The sequence below is a fragment of the Carlito syrichta genome, unplaced genomic scaffold (assembly GCF_000164805.1).
Source record: "Carlito syrichta isolate Samal-C Ts95f unplaced genomic scaffold, Tarsius_syrichta-2.0.1 Scaffold302296, whole genome shotgun sequence".
NCBI classification, from domain to species: domain Eukaryota; kingdom Metazoa; phylum Chordata; class Mammalia; order Primates; family Tarsiidae; genus Carlito; species Carlito syrichta.
The window spans coordinates 229,507-241,321 of record NW_007246392.1 but is presented as its reverse complement, the minus strand read 5'-3'; positions in this window follow the sequence as shown (position 1 = coordinate 241,321).

Genomic DNA, 11,815 nt, shown 5'->3' with positions numbered 1-11,815 from the left:
TGACCCCTGGCGGGACAGGGTCTGAGCAGCGCTGGCCCTGAGACCCTTGCATCCTCCCTGCCCTGGGATCTGAGATCACCTAAGCTGTTGCTAGGCCGCCATGACAGTCTGCACGGGGCCAGGGGTCTAGGGAGCCAGGGGGCTAGGTTTGCCCCAGTCCTTCCCCCACGTGTCTCTTCTTCCATCCACTCCGCAACCAAAGGTGGGCGGCGGGGGTGGGGGGAATGATGGAGCAGGGAGTACAATCATTATAGAAAACTACTGAGATTTTGAGAATGATCAGTAAAGCGTGAGTAAACCTGAAGGTGTCTGGAATTCGATTATTAATTTTATTTTGATGAGAGCAGCTTTAATGAATTCCCACTCTGTCTTGTCCTATTCCATCCTGACAACCGCTGCATCAAGCAGATGTTTGCCTCAGTTTACACATAAGGGAAGTTGGGGCTCAAAGCCGTCGAGTACCAGTGTACAACAGCACGAGCAATCGGTGCAGTCAAGATTCCAACCCAGAAGCTTCCTTCTCAAAAACCCAGACTGTTTGAAATAGTAATTACGTTATGCTCACCCTCTGAGACGCAGCAATCCTACTCTGAAATTCTGGATGACCCTCTGCTTCTGTTCTTCCAGTAAGTGTCCCCATCCCCGTGCATGTTTCGGGGGATTTCCAAATGTTTTACACACTCTTTGTTCTTTGACCAAATTAGGTAACATCTGTCCCTGGCATCTGCTTCACCAGGTTTTCTTAATCTCTACAACCTCTGCCCAGGGGAAGATAAACACTTTCTCCTGAAGAAACCAACAGCCCCTTTCCCCATTTCAGTGCATCCGCACCCCACCCCCACCTTGTCATCAACCACTGGAGACACCCAGGGTCACTGACTCCCAGCCTGTCAGGAAACCTGGGAGTAATCCATAAAGCCAGGAAATCTTTGAGTTTAGGGAATCCAAGTTCTTTATTTTCCTGATGTCAACATTAAGGCTCAGAAAAGGGCTGAAGTGACCTGGATCACACAGTGGGTGTGGACTCTGAGATGCTTTATGATGAAACCAGGACAAAGTGGTGGTTCTCCTGAGGAAAAACAAAGTAATATTAATCATGGTGATAACAAACATGTATTGATGCTGTGTGTCAGACAAAGCCCTCCCTCACATCCAGTTCTCTGCATTATGGTCTGAATTTTATACATGGGCTTTATATGAGTTTAAGGTAAAAGCATACAGATATAATGAGGTCATTCCAGCAAAATAAAAATGAAGTATATATTTACAGATAACTTGAACTAAATAAATATAGAAAGAAATAAACCTTAGTCATCATCATCCCAATTTCATCCAAAACTCTTTTGCAGGCAGCCATTTCTCCTAAGAATCATAGAATGACATGGTTTAGGCATTCTAACAGCAGAGTGAATTAATGGTTGAAATTATACCCCTTCCCTCCAATCCCAACAACTGTCTCTCACACACACACACACACACACACACACACACACACACACACACACACACACACGAGAACAGGTTCTTGACTTTTTGTATGGGAAAAAAGAATAGGTGAAAACTAAGTATGTCTTTGAAATCAGTGGAAATACTATCTCTCAATAGCGTATACTGCTCTATTTCCCAGCATAGTTTAATTTCTTAACCTCAAGAAAGAGTATTCCCTGGCTGGAAGGAGATCTCAATTGTGTCTCCCCTTTCCAGTCATTCTCCTAGTTAGTGAAAATCCAGGGAGGATCGATTTGCAGGCTTTTTGTACTCCTCCTCTAACCCCCATGGGTAGAAATTATAGTCCCTGTGGTTACCAGGGGCAAAAAGAAAACGAACAGGTTTCTGAAAATGAGAACCTAAATAGTTTTGTCTTGTAGATAGGCATTAAATATTGAGTTGACTCCCAGTAATGCCTTGAGATCTGTACCAAGAGTTATTAAAATTAGCTCATTCACGTTTCTGAAACAAGCCAATAAAATAACTAGTTTTTTTTTTTGTCTAAGAGGTTTATAGAAAATGATTCTAAATAAAGAACTATTGCAGTATCTGAATACTGTCAGATCTACTATAGCCTAAGATAATAGAGGCATTTTCCTATAAAAGGGAAGTTAAAAAGGGAGATTTTCTTTGCCTAACAAAGATTTCTGAAACAATAAAGCAAATATGATGGTACCAAAGAGGGGTACCAATCCCCTGTGTGGCTCCTCTCTTTGGACTTGAGCCTGTAAAATTGCAGAGAATGCTCCTGGCTCCTCCCCCATGGTGGGCTTTATCTGATCTTCTGTGCCTCCCTTTCCTGTCTCCTTTCAGAAATCCCAACCTTTCCACCCCTCATGGAAAATGTCCCCCTTGCCTTCCTCTCTCCCTCTGCTCATCAAATCAAATTTCTTAACCTTTTATCTAGGGAAAGATAAAACACATACAGGGAAGAAGTTCACCAACAAAAATGTCTGTTGACTTACCACAAAGGAAAATTCTGATGTCAGGTGATGAACTGGATTATTGTCAGCCTTCCAGAAGCTCCTCTCTTGCCCTTCCCTCCAATCCAAATTTTTATACTATCAAATCTTTCTTTTTATTTATAGTTTAACCATCAAAGTGCTCATCCCTAAACACAAACACAATAGATTTGGTTTTCTGGCTTTGATCTTTATATTAAAAGGAATCACACACTCTGACCCTTGTGTGCTTGACTTGGTTCCCTTAACATTGTATTTGTGATATTCTTCCATGCTTTTGCAAAGAGTAATAGTCCTTTCATTCCTCTATCATATGTAAATAGGACAATGTAGTTATCCTTTCTACTACAGATAGATATCTAGGCTCTTTTCAGCTTTGATTATCATTAATACTGCTACTGTGTATGTATGGTACACTTTCCCTAGTGCACATGTGCATGTTTCTGGAAGGTATATACATAGAAGTGGCATTGTGAGGTCAGGGTATATGTATGTATGTTCAGCTTTAGTAGGTACGACCGGTTTCTCAAATTGGTTGTACCAATTTTCACCACCACCAAGAATGCATAAGCTTTCCCAGTTTTCATATCCTTAACAATTGGTGTATTATTAGAATTTTCACAGTAGACATTCTGGTGAGTGCACAGCCGTATCTCATTATGGAATTTGACTTTTCTTCATGACTAGTGAGGTTGAGTACTTTTTCCTGCTATTATTTACCATTTGGACATCCTCCTTTGAAAAGTGCCCATTTACGTCTCTTTCCTGTTCTTGTGATAGATTATTTGTCTTTTTCTAACTTATTTATAGGACTTCTATTTGTATTCTGGTTACGAGTTATTTGTTGGTTACAAGATTTCTAAGTGTCTTCTCCCATTCTGGGTCTTACATTTTATATCCTTGCTAATACCTAATGATAAATAGAAGTTCTTAAGTATACTATGGCCAAATTTATCCATCTTTTTTTTTTTTTTTTTTTTTGAGGCAGGTTTCACACTGTTGCCCAGACTGGAGTGCAGTGGCACAATCATAGCTCATCACAGGTTCAAACTCCTGGGCTGAAACGATCTTCCTATCTCAGCCTACCAAGTAGCTGGGACTAGAGGCGTACATTTCTACTCCCAGATAAGTTTTCTGTTTTGGGTAGAAACAGGATCTTGCTTTGTTGCCCGGGCTTGTCTCAAACTCCTGGCCTCAAGCAATTCTGCCACCTCAGCCTCCCAAAGTGCTGGGATTGCCGGTGTGAGCCACCGTGCTTGGCTATCTATCTTTTTATGATTATATTTTTAATATCCTGCTAAGAAATGTTTCCCCATTTAGTCCAGAACTTTATTCTTTTGCCTTTTTGGTCGCATTTAAATCTGTAATCCACCTAAGTTTAATTTATTTTTCTTATGGTATGAAGGTATAAAGATGTAGATGTTTTATTTTTCTTAATATAAATAGGTAATGTAACATCCTCATTCTTAGAAAGGATTATCCTTCCCTTACAATTTTGAGTGCCTCCCTTGTCATGATTCAATTGTCCATCTATCGATTTGTCTGTTCTGAACTCTCTCTTTTATTCCATTAGCTTATTTACCAATATTTATGCCACTATAATGTTGCTTTAATTACTATGATTTATAACACGTCTTAATATTCAGTAGAGCAAGGCTTTTTACTCGATTCTTCTTCAAGATAGTCAGTAGCACAGATCTGAATCTTAGCTCTGATCTCAAAGAGGTAGACATTAGATATGATATCTTTATCATAGATTTTCTTTATCAGATAAGGAAGGAGGGTTGCCTCATATTCCTTGTTTGCTAAGAATTGTTATCATGAGTGGCTATTGAATATAATTAAGCCATTTTTCTGCCTCTACAGAGTTGGTTATATAGTTTTTATTTATCATTTCTATTGCAATAATAAATTATGTTGATTTTCAAATGGTAAACTAAACATACACAGAATAAAACATATACATTCTTTTTATGTATTTTTAATAAGATTGCTAACATTTTGTTTACAAGTTTTTGCACCTATGTTATTGACTGAGATTGGCCTTTAATTTTCCTTTCTCATAATATTCTTATGAGATGTTGATATAGGGTAATGATGGCCTCATTAGAAATGGAGAATGTTACCTCCTTTTCTTTCTATGAACAGTTTATATAAGATTGCTACTTACATAAACTGTGTTATTTCTTCCTTAATAGTTGATAGAATTACTTGTAAAGCCATCAGACCCTATAGTTTTCTTTGTGGAAAGGTTTCTAATTATTGACTCAACACCTGTAATATTTATAGGACTATTCTGAATTCTTACTTTTTTCCACAGTCTATTTTGACAAGCAGTATTTTCTAGGACTGTATCGCTTTCGTATACATTTTTAAATGTCGTAACAAAATAATTCATATTTTTCTCTTAACTTTTTAAAATCTCAGAGACTTCTCGTTCTTCCCTATTTCTTATTCCTGACCTGAATACTTGTGCCTTTTCTCTTTTTTCTTGATTATGGTCACTGGAATTATCTATTTTTTTTTAACTTTTTAAGAATGGCTTTATTTTTCATTTGTGTTGTTTTATTAATTTCTATTCTTATCTTTCCTATTTTCCTTCTTCTACATTTTTTTGTTTGTTTTATTTGCTGTTCTTTTTTTCTGATTGTTTTTCTAAATTTTTGGCATGGATGCTTATAGCTTATGAATATTTAGCTTTCCTTTTGTTTTAATATTTACATACATAGACATGCATTTCCCTACAGATATGACTTTAATTGTATCTTTCAAGTTCTAATGTGTTGTATTTTCATTATTATTCCATTCAAAGTATTTTATATTTTCCATTGTGATAGAGTTTGTTCTAGCTGTCTTTTTTGTTTGTTTTGTTCTGTTTTAGAAGATATATAATTGAATTACCTTGTTACCACAGAATTGATATGATTTCAGTTTTTTGAAATGTATTGAAACTTGCTTTATGGCCCAGAATATGGCCAATATTTTTATAATATTCTGTGCATGCTAGAATAGGAGGGGCGTTGTGCAGTTATTTAATTTATTGTTGTATGTGTAAGTCAATTAGGTCAAAGGTGAAAACCATGTAGCTTGTGTTAATTATATTATTACCAATTTTTTATTTGCTTGTTCTATTATTTACTGAGATGTATTGAAATCTTCCACTATGATTGTGGATTTAATTTTTGCTCTGTATATTTTATTTTTGCTTGTTATATGTTTGTGAGGCTATATTTTGAGGGTTAAATTCTCGTTTATTATTTTATAAATTTAGAATGTTTAGGTCTCCTTAGCAAATTATAGCATTTAACATTTTGCAATGTACTTCTCTGTCTCTAGTAACTTTTTGCCTTCAAGTCTTTGCCTGATATTAACTCCGTTTGGCTGATGTTTTATGGTACATCTTTTTTCACACTTTTCACTGTTGATGTTTTTGTTTATGTTTTATAAATACATTTTATAAATGACATATCATTAGGTCTTCTTGCTCATTTGGTGTTTATCTAAGCAATCATTGCTTTTCATAAAAGCTTTTAAACATTTTGGGTTAAATCTGCTATTCTATTAATTATTATCATCTTGTCTAACCAGTTCTGTGTTCCCTTTTCCCTTCTTTCTTATATTCATCTGGGTTAATTTATTACTCCACTTTTTTCTGCTTTGTTCATCCCTTTGTTCCATCAGATCTACTTTCCATTTTTCTTCACCCTGCCCCAGGCCCTAGGAAGATCTATTTTACGGATAACATCAAAGTGCTTTCTTGCTCTCTGACTTCTGTTTGGGTTTGTTCAATGTAAGGCTCCAGAAGGAGAGTGAACAGAGGAAAGAATATGAAATTGGGGTATCTATTATCTTTTCCTCCTCCCTGCATGCTTCCTATCCTTCAATGCAGTCCATGGCATGTGCAGGTGTTACCTGACCGTGTTCAGGTAACTTTATGAGAATTGAGGCCCAGAGAACTGCAGCATTACCTAAACTGTAATTACTGCTATTCCTGTGAGTAATAAACTTTTCTTTGTCTCTGATCCAGGACTCTATGTCTTCTGCCAACATCCATGAAACTAGTAAGATAACTTGTCAGCTTGCAAGTTGAGTAAAATCTCAGCCCTTTCACCATTCTTGACACACTGTCTCTTTTTGTTGTATTTTTGCTTTGGTTTGTTTAAACTTCCTCCCAACTTAAAAAGAGCTCCTTAGCTGGGCTTGGTGGCTCAGCCTGTAATCCCGCGCCTTTGGGAGGCTGAGGTGAGTGGATTGCCTGAGCCCGCGGGTTCGAGACCCGCCTGGGCAACTTGGCGAGACCTCATCTCTACAATAAATCAAAAAATTAGCCAGTCGTGGTAGCGCGCGCCTGTAATTCCAGCTACTCGGAAGGCTGAGGCGGAAGGATCGCCGGAGCCCGGCAGGTCGAGGCTGCGGTGGCCGGGAGCGGCCACTGCACTCCAGTCTGGGTGACAGAGTGAGACTCCAACTCAAAAAAAAAAAAAGAGCTCCTTTATAACTTTCCTAAAATTACTCAGCTTGAGTATGCCATCTGTTTCCTGCTTTATTAACTTGAAAGTAATGCATATTTTTACTATTCTTTTAGTAATTACACTAGAGATTACAACATATATCCTTGACTTTCAAGACATATTTATTTGTTAGTAATTTTACCACCTTTGCAGACAACGTAATGATCTTAAAAACACTTTTTCTACCTCATCAATAAAGGTACTTGCACAATGAACATTTGTATACCTAACCCTGAATTGTCCTCCACAATTTCAAAATAAAAAGTAAGAGAAAAACACACACACACACTTTTTCTCTATTTACTCGCCTCTCACCTTCTATGCCACTGTTGTGTATATTAATTTCTGCTTGTGTATTTTATCTTCATAAGATATTATTAATATTGTTTTACATAGTCAATATTTTCATTTGGTTTTATTCACATATTTATCTTTTTGTTTGTCTTCATTATTTCCAAAGTTATCAAACTTTCATCTACAATTATATTTCTTCTACTGGTGAGTTTGCTAGTGATTAATTGTCTGTTTGTTTGAACATGTCTATATTTCACTTTAACTTTTTCTATATTAAACAACTATATTGAGATACAGTTCAAATACCACACAATTTACCATTTAAAATGTTCAATTCATTGCTTTTCATATGCACACATAATTGTTCAACCAATATTACAATCAATTTTCACAATCAGTTTTTTCATTACCCTCCCAAAAAACCCATACCCGTTGGCAACACTCTTCAGTTTATTCCAACCTATTCAGCCCCGTGTAACCACTAATCTACTTCTTATCTCTATAGATTTGCTTATTCTGGACATTTCACATAAAAGGAATCAAATAGTATGTGGGGTTTTTTAAATGATTGGCTTCTTTCACTTGGCATAAATTTTAAAGGTGCATACATGTTGTAGCATATATCAGGACTTTATTCCATTTTAGTGCAGATCTTAGTGGAAAACATTCAGTCTTTCAGCATTAAGTATGATATTACCCATGGGTTTGTAATAACTGCCCTTATCAAGTTGAAAATTTTAACTTCTACTCTTAGTTTATTGAATGTTTTGATTATGAAGCAGTATCAGATTTTGTCAAATTTTGTCCTGCTCATTTTCACATTTAAAGAATGTTTTTATTGGCTATAGAAGTATTGATAGTTCTTTAAACACTTTGAATATATTCTTTCATTGCTCTGGCTTAATTGTTTATATTGAGAAATCAAATGTCAGCCTAATTGTCATTTGTTCTGAAAGCTATTTGCCCTCCTCATTACTATTAAGGTTTCCTTTTTCTTGGTTTTCAGAAGTTTTACTGTCAAGTTTCTAGGTAAGGATTTCTTTTTTGCAGTTTATAAGTACTCTGCAATCTGTGGCATATTTTTTTGTCAATTTACATATAATTTTAACCATTCGCTCTTAAAATAGTGTTTGTTTCCCTTTCTCTCTCTTCTTTTTTTTGGGGGGATGCTAATTATCCATATCTTAGACCTTATTACTGTGCTTTCCTTGGCCTTTTATTCTCTCATGTATTACCAACTCTTTTATTTGCCATACTTTATTCTAGATATTTTCTCTGAGGTATCTTCCTTGAGGTGAGTCCAAGATGTCAATAAACCTATTCATTGGTATGTTAAGTTGAGATATTCTGTTTTCAGTTTCTAAATATCTGCTCTGAAGTTCTCAATCTTGTCTCTTATCTCCTTGAAAATTACAGAGTGGTAGGCCAGGCATGGAGGCTCACACCTATAATCTCAGCACTTTGAGAGGCCAAGGTAAGAAGATTGCCTGAGCCCATGGATTTGAGACCAGCTTGGGCAACTTGGTGAGATCTCATCTCTACAATAATCAAAAAAAAATTCTCTGGGCATGGTGGCGTATGTCTGTAGTTCCAGCTACTTGGAAGGAAGAAGCAGAAGAATCACCTGATCCCAGTAAGTCAAGGTTGCGGTGGCCGTGAGCGTGCCACTGCACTCCAGCCTGTTTGACAGAGTGAGATTCCAACTTAAAAAAAAAAAAAGAGGTGTAAACAATAAACACTTATAAAAATTAAAAAATAAAAAGAAAGAAAATAGCAGGGTGTTATTTAGAATATGTGCCTGATAACTCTAAGACTTGAAGCCCCTTTAGGTCTCTTTCTATTGTCTGTTGTTTCCAGTATGTTTTATTCAATCTATTATCTCCTTGAGCACTTGCTTATTTATTCTTATTGCTTGTCTGACATTAATTTCCAAAACAATTTTTAGAAATAATCGGAGGTCTAGGAAGATGGTAGCTGCCATTAGAAAGGATATTTGCTTCCGCCTCCTTCCTGGAAGGAAGAAGAAATAGTAATCCAGAGTTACTTCATTTGAGAGCTGAACTCTATGTCTTCTAAAGACTTACCTACTTCCTGTTCACCGTTACTCCTAGAGTACATCCTTTTGGTGACTTAACCCAAATCAAAAGCGTTAACTAGGAATCTTTTTCTTATCTTCAAAGCCCCCTCAAGAATCTCAAAATAGTTGCTCAGTCTTTCAGCCATCTTCTACCTCCTCAAGTAATAACCTAGTCTATATTTTATTCCTTTAAGACAGGACTTCTTTAGCCCCTCAGCTTATGGCTAGTTATTTTAGCAAAGCAATTTCTCAATGTGGGAAAGCTTAAAGCCTCTTCTGACTTATATAGGGATCATACATTTTTTTTCAGTGGCTTTCAGAAGATAAAGACTACACTTGAGTAATATAAAGCATAGGGAAATAATGGTAACAATTTAAGTTCCTCTAAGATAGGAGGGTAGTGCTGTGGCCAACTGGTGAACACCCTATTTTATAGGAGCAGAATCTATTGGCAATGCCATTACCTTCTGTCCTCTCTCATGAATGACCATTTAAAATAATCTTTGGGCCTAATTTAAAAAGGAAACTTGTAGGAGCAATAAGTGAGTTGACAGGCAATGCTATCTGCACTTCTTATGGAGTTATTCATTTGTCTCCTAATATAACATTCAAACCTTAACCTGATTCCTGTAAAACTCTCGGCTTGCTTATGAATTTTCATAATGCCCCAGTTAAGTCTCCTAATTCTTGGCAATACTAAGAATTTTTCATCAAGTTTGTAATATTCCTGCCTATGCTTGCTTTGTAGGAAGAAGAAATTTGAGGCTCCAAAATGATCATTCTGACACTTTTGTGAACTACAGTCAGTAAAATATCATTTATTTTAAAGTGGTAAAGAAAACCACAACAGTAGTCCAGGCACTGTGCTTTCTTCTCCAGCCCTGAAATCACAACCTTTAGTGAATTCCTCTCAACACACTTATGTGTGCCTGCCTTTATTAGATCAAGACGGTGCACAGTCTTAGACCTCTGAGTTCCAGAGAATTCTCACAGTGATTCTGCCGTCAACTTTTAATATGAAAGTGTAAAGTATAGCTACTTTCTATTTCACTTGTATTATTTTCAATGCCGGTGCAATTCCCATCTCATTGAATTCTTTTAGAAATACAAGCAAATTCATTATTTCTTAATTAAAACAGCAAAGCCTATAAACTCTAGCCTTTGAATGAATGTCTTAAAGGAGCAGCAGGATTAGATTTTTAAAAGATAAAAAGAAGCAAAAATGAAAGGATTGGGATTGTGACAAGATGAAATGCAAATGAAGATTCCCTTAAGGAATGTTCTCTAGGAATTGAAAATCTCAGGTAACAGTTTTTAAACTAGCAACATACCACAGTGTGAGACCTAAGAAAATAGGACAGTATACCTAAAGAAATGCTAACATATTCCTTCTTCCCTACAGATTCTCCTTTGGCTTCATGTTCTAAAGAACTTGAATTTTCCAAGGAACCAGAATATACTTGCAAAGATCAAACGCTTATGTAAGAAAGCTCAGTGTCACTGTTATACCCCATTTACAGCAAGAATACAGATCCCTAAATCCTGCATTCTGTGGATGAATAATGCCCTTGGCTGTATTTTATTTTTCTTTTCTTATTCGCAGTGTTGACCTTGACTTCCTTCTGTATATTTTTGTTGTTTCTATTATATTTATTGTTATCCTGCTGCTGTATTTGTGCAAGACAACTCAAATCCTTTTTGGAATGAACATAGTGATGGTTAGATGGATATATAATAATAACAATTAACAATGCATAACAGTTATAACTCTACAATTTTGTGAGGGACAAAATGACCTGAGGAGTGAGTGTGGACAAAACCAGAGAAACACTATTTTGGTACAGTTACTTTGACTTTATATTTTCCTTCCACTAATGCCCAGCCAATATGCCTTGGGGATTTCTATTTTATTGGACACTTGAGTATGAAGGAATAGGAAGAAAATAAAGATAAAATTTCAACTTCCCCCAACCTAGTACTGTTTAGATCTCATGCCTTCTAAAGCCTGCATTTCACATGTCTTCTTCCAACCCCTAAACATCTCTCTTAGAAGAGAGCTTGCTCAATATGCAGATGATGCTTGGATAATATGTATGCTCTTTGTTTCAGAATAAAAGGGGTCATTCAAATCTTACTTATGCATTAATTCTGTGTATATTATCTATAGGTTATAACGTTTTAAAATAAATTCTTGTCTCAGCCTTCAAGAAATTCAAGCAATATATTAACAAACGTATACATTTGTAGAAGTATAATCCACAACTTAAAAATAGGTGTGGGAAAAATAAATAGATAAATAAAATATTTTTATAGGTGTGGAAATAATGACATTTCTTTTGACTTGACACTGAAATCTAGTTTTTAACTCTGAGCTGCTATTTTGCCTAATGGCAGATACTTAGTTTTTTATTCTCTCTTGTGCAGTGATTTCTCTTTGCCACTTGAAGATTCATACATCCCACTCAAAATTTAGTTTAGAGTTC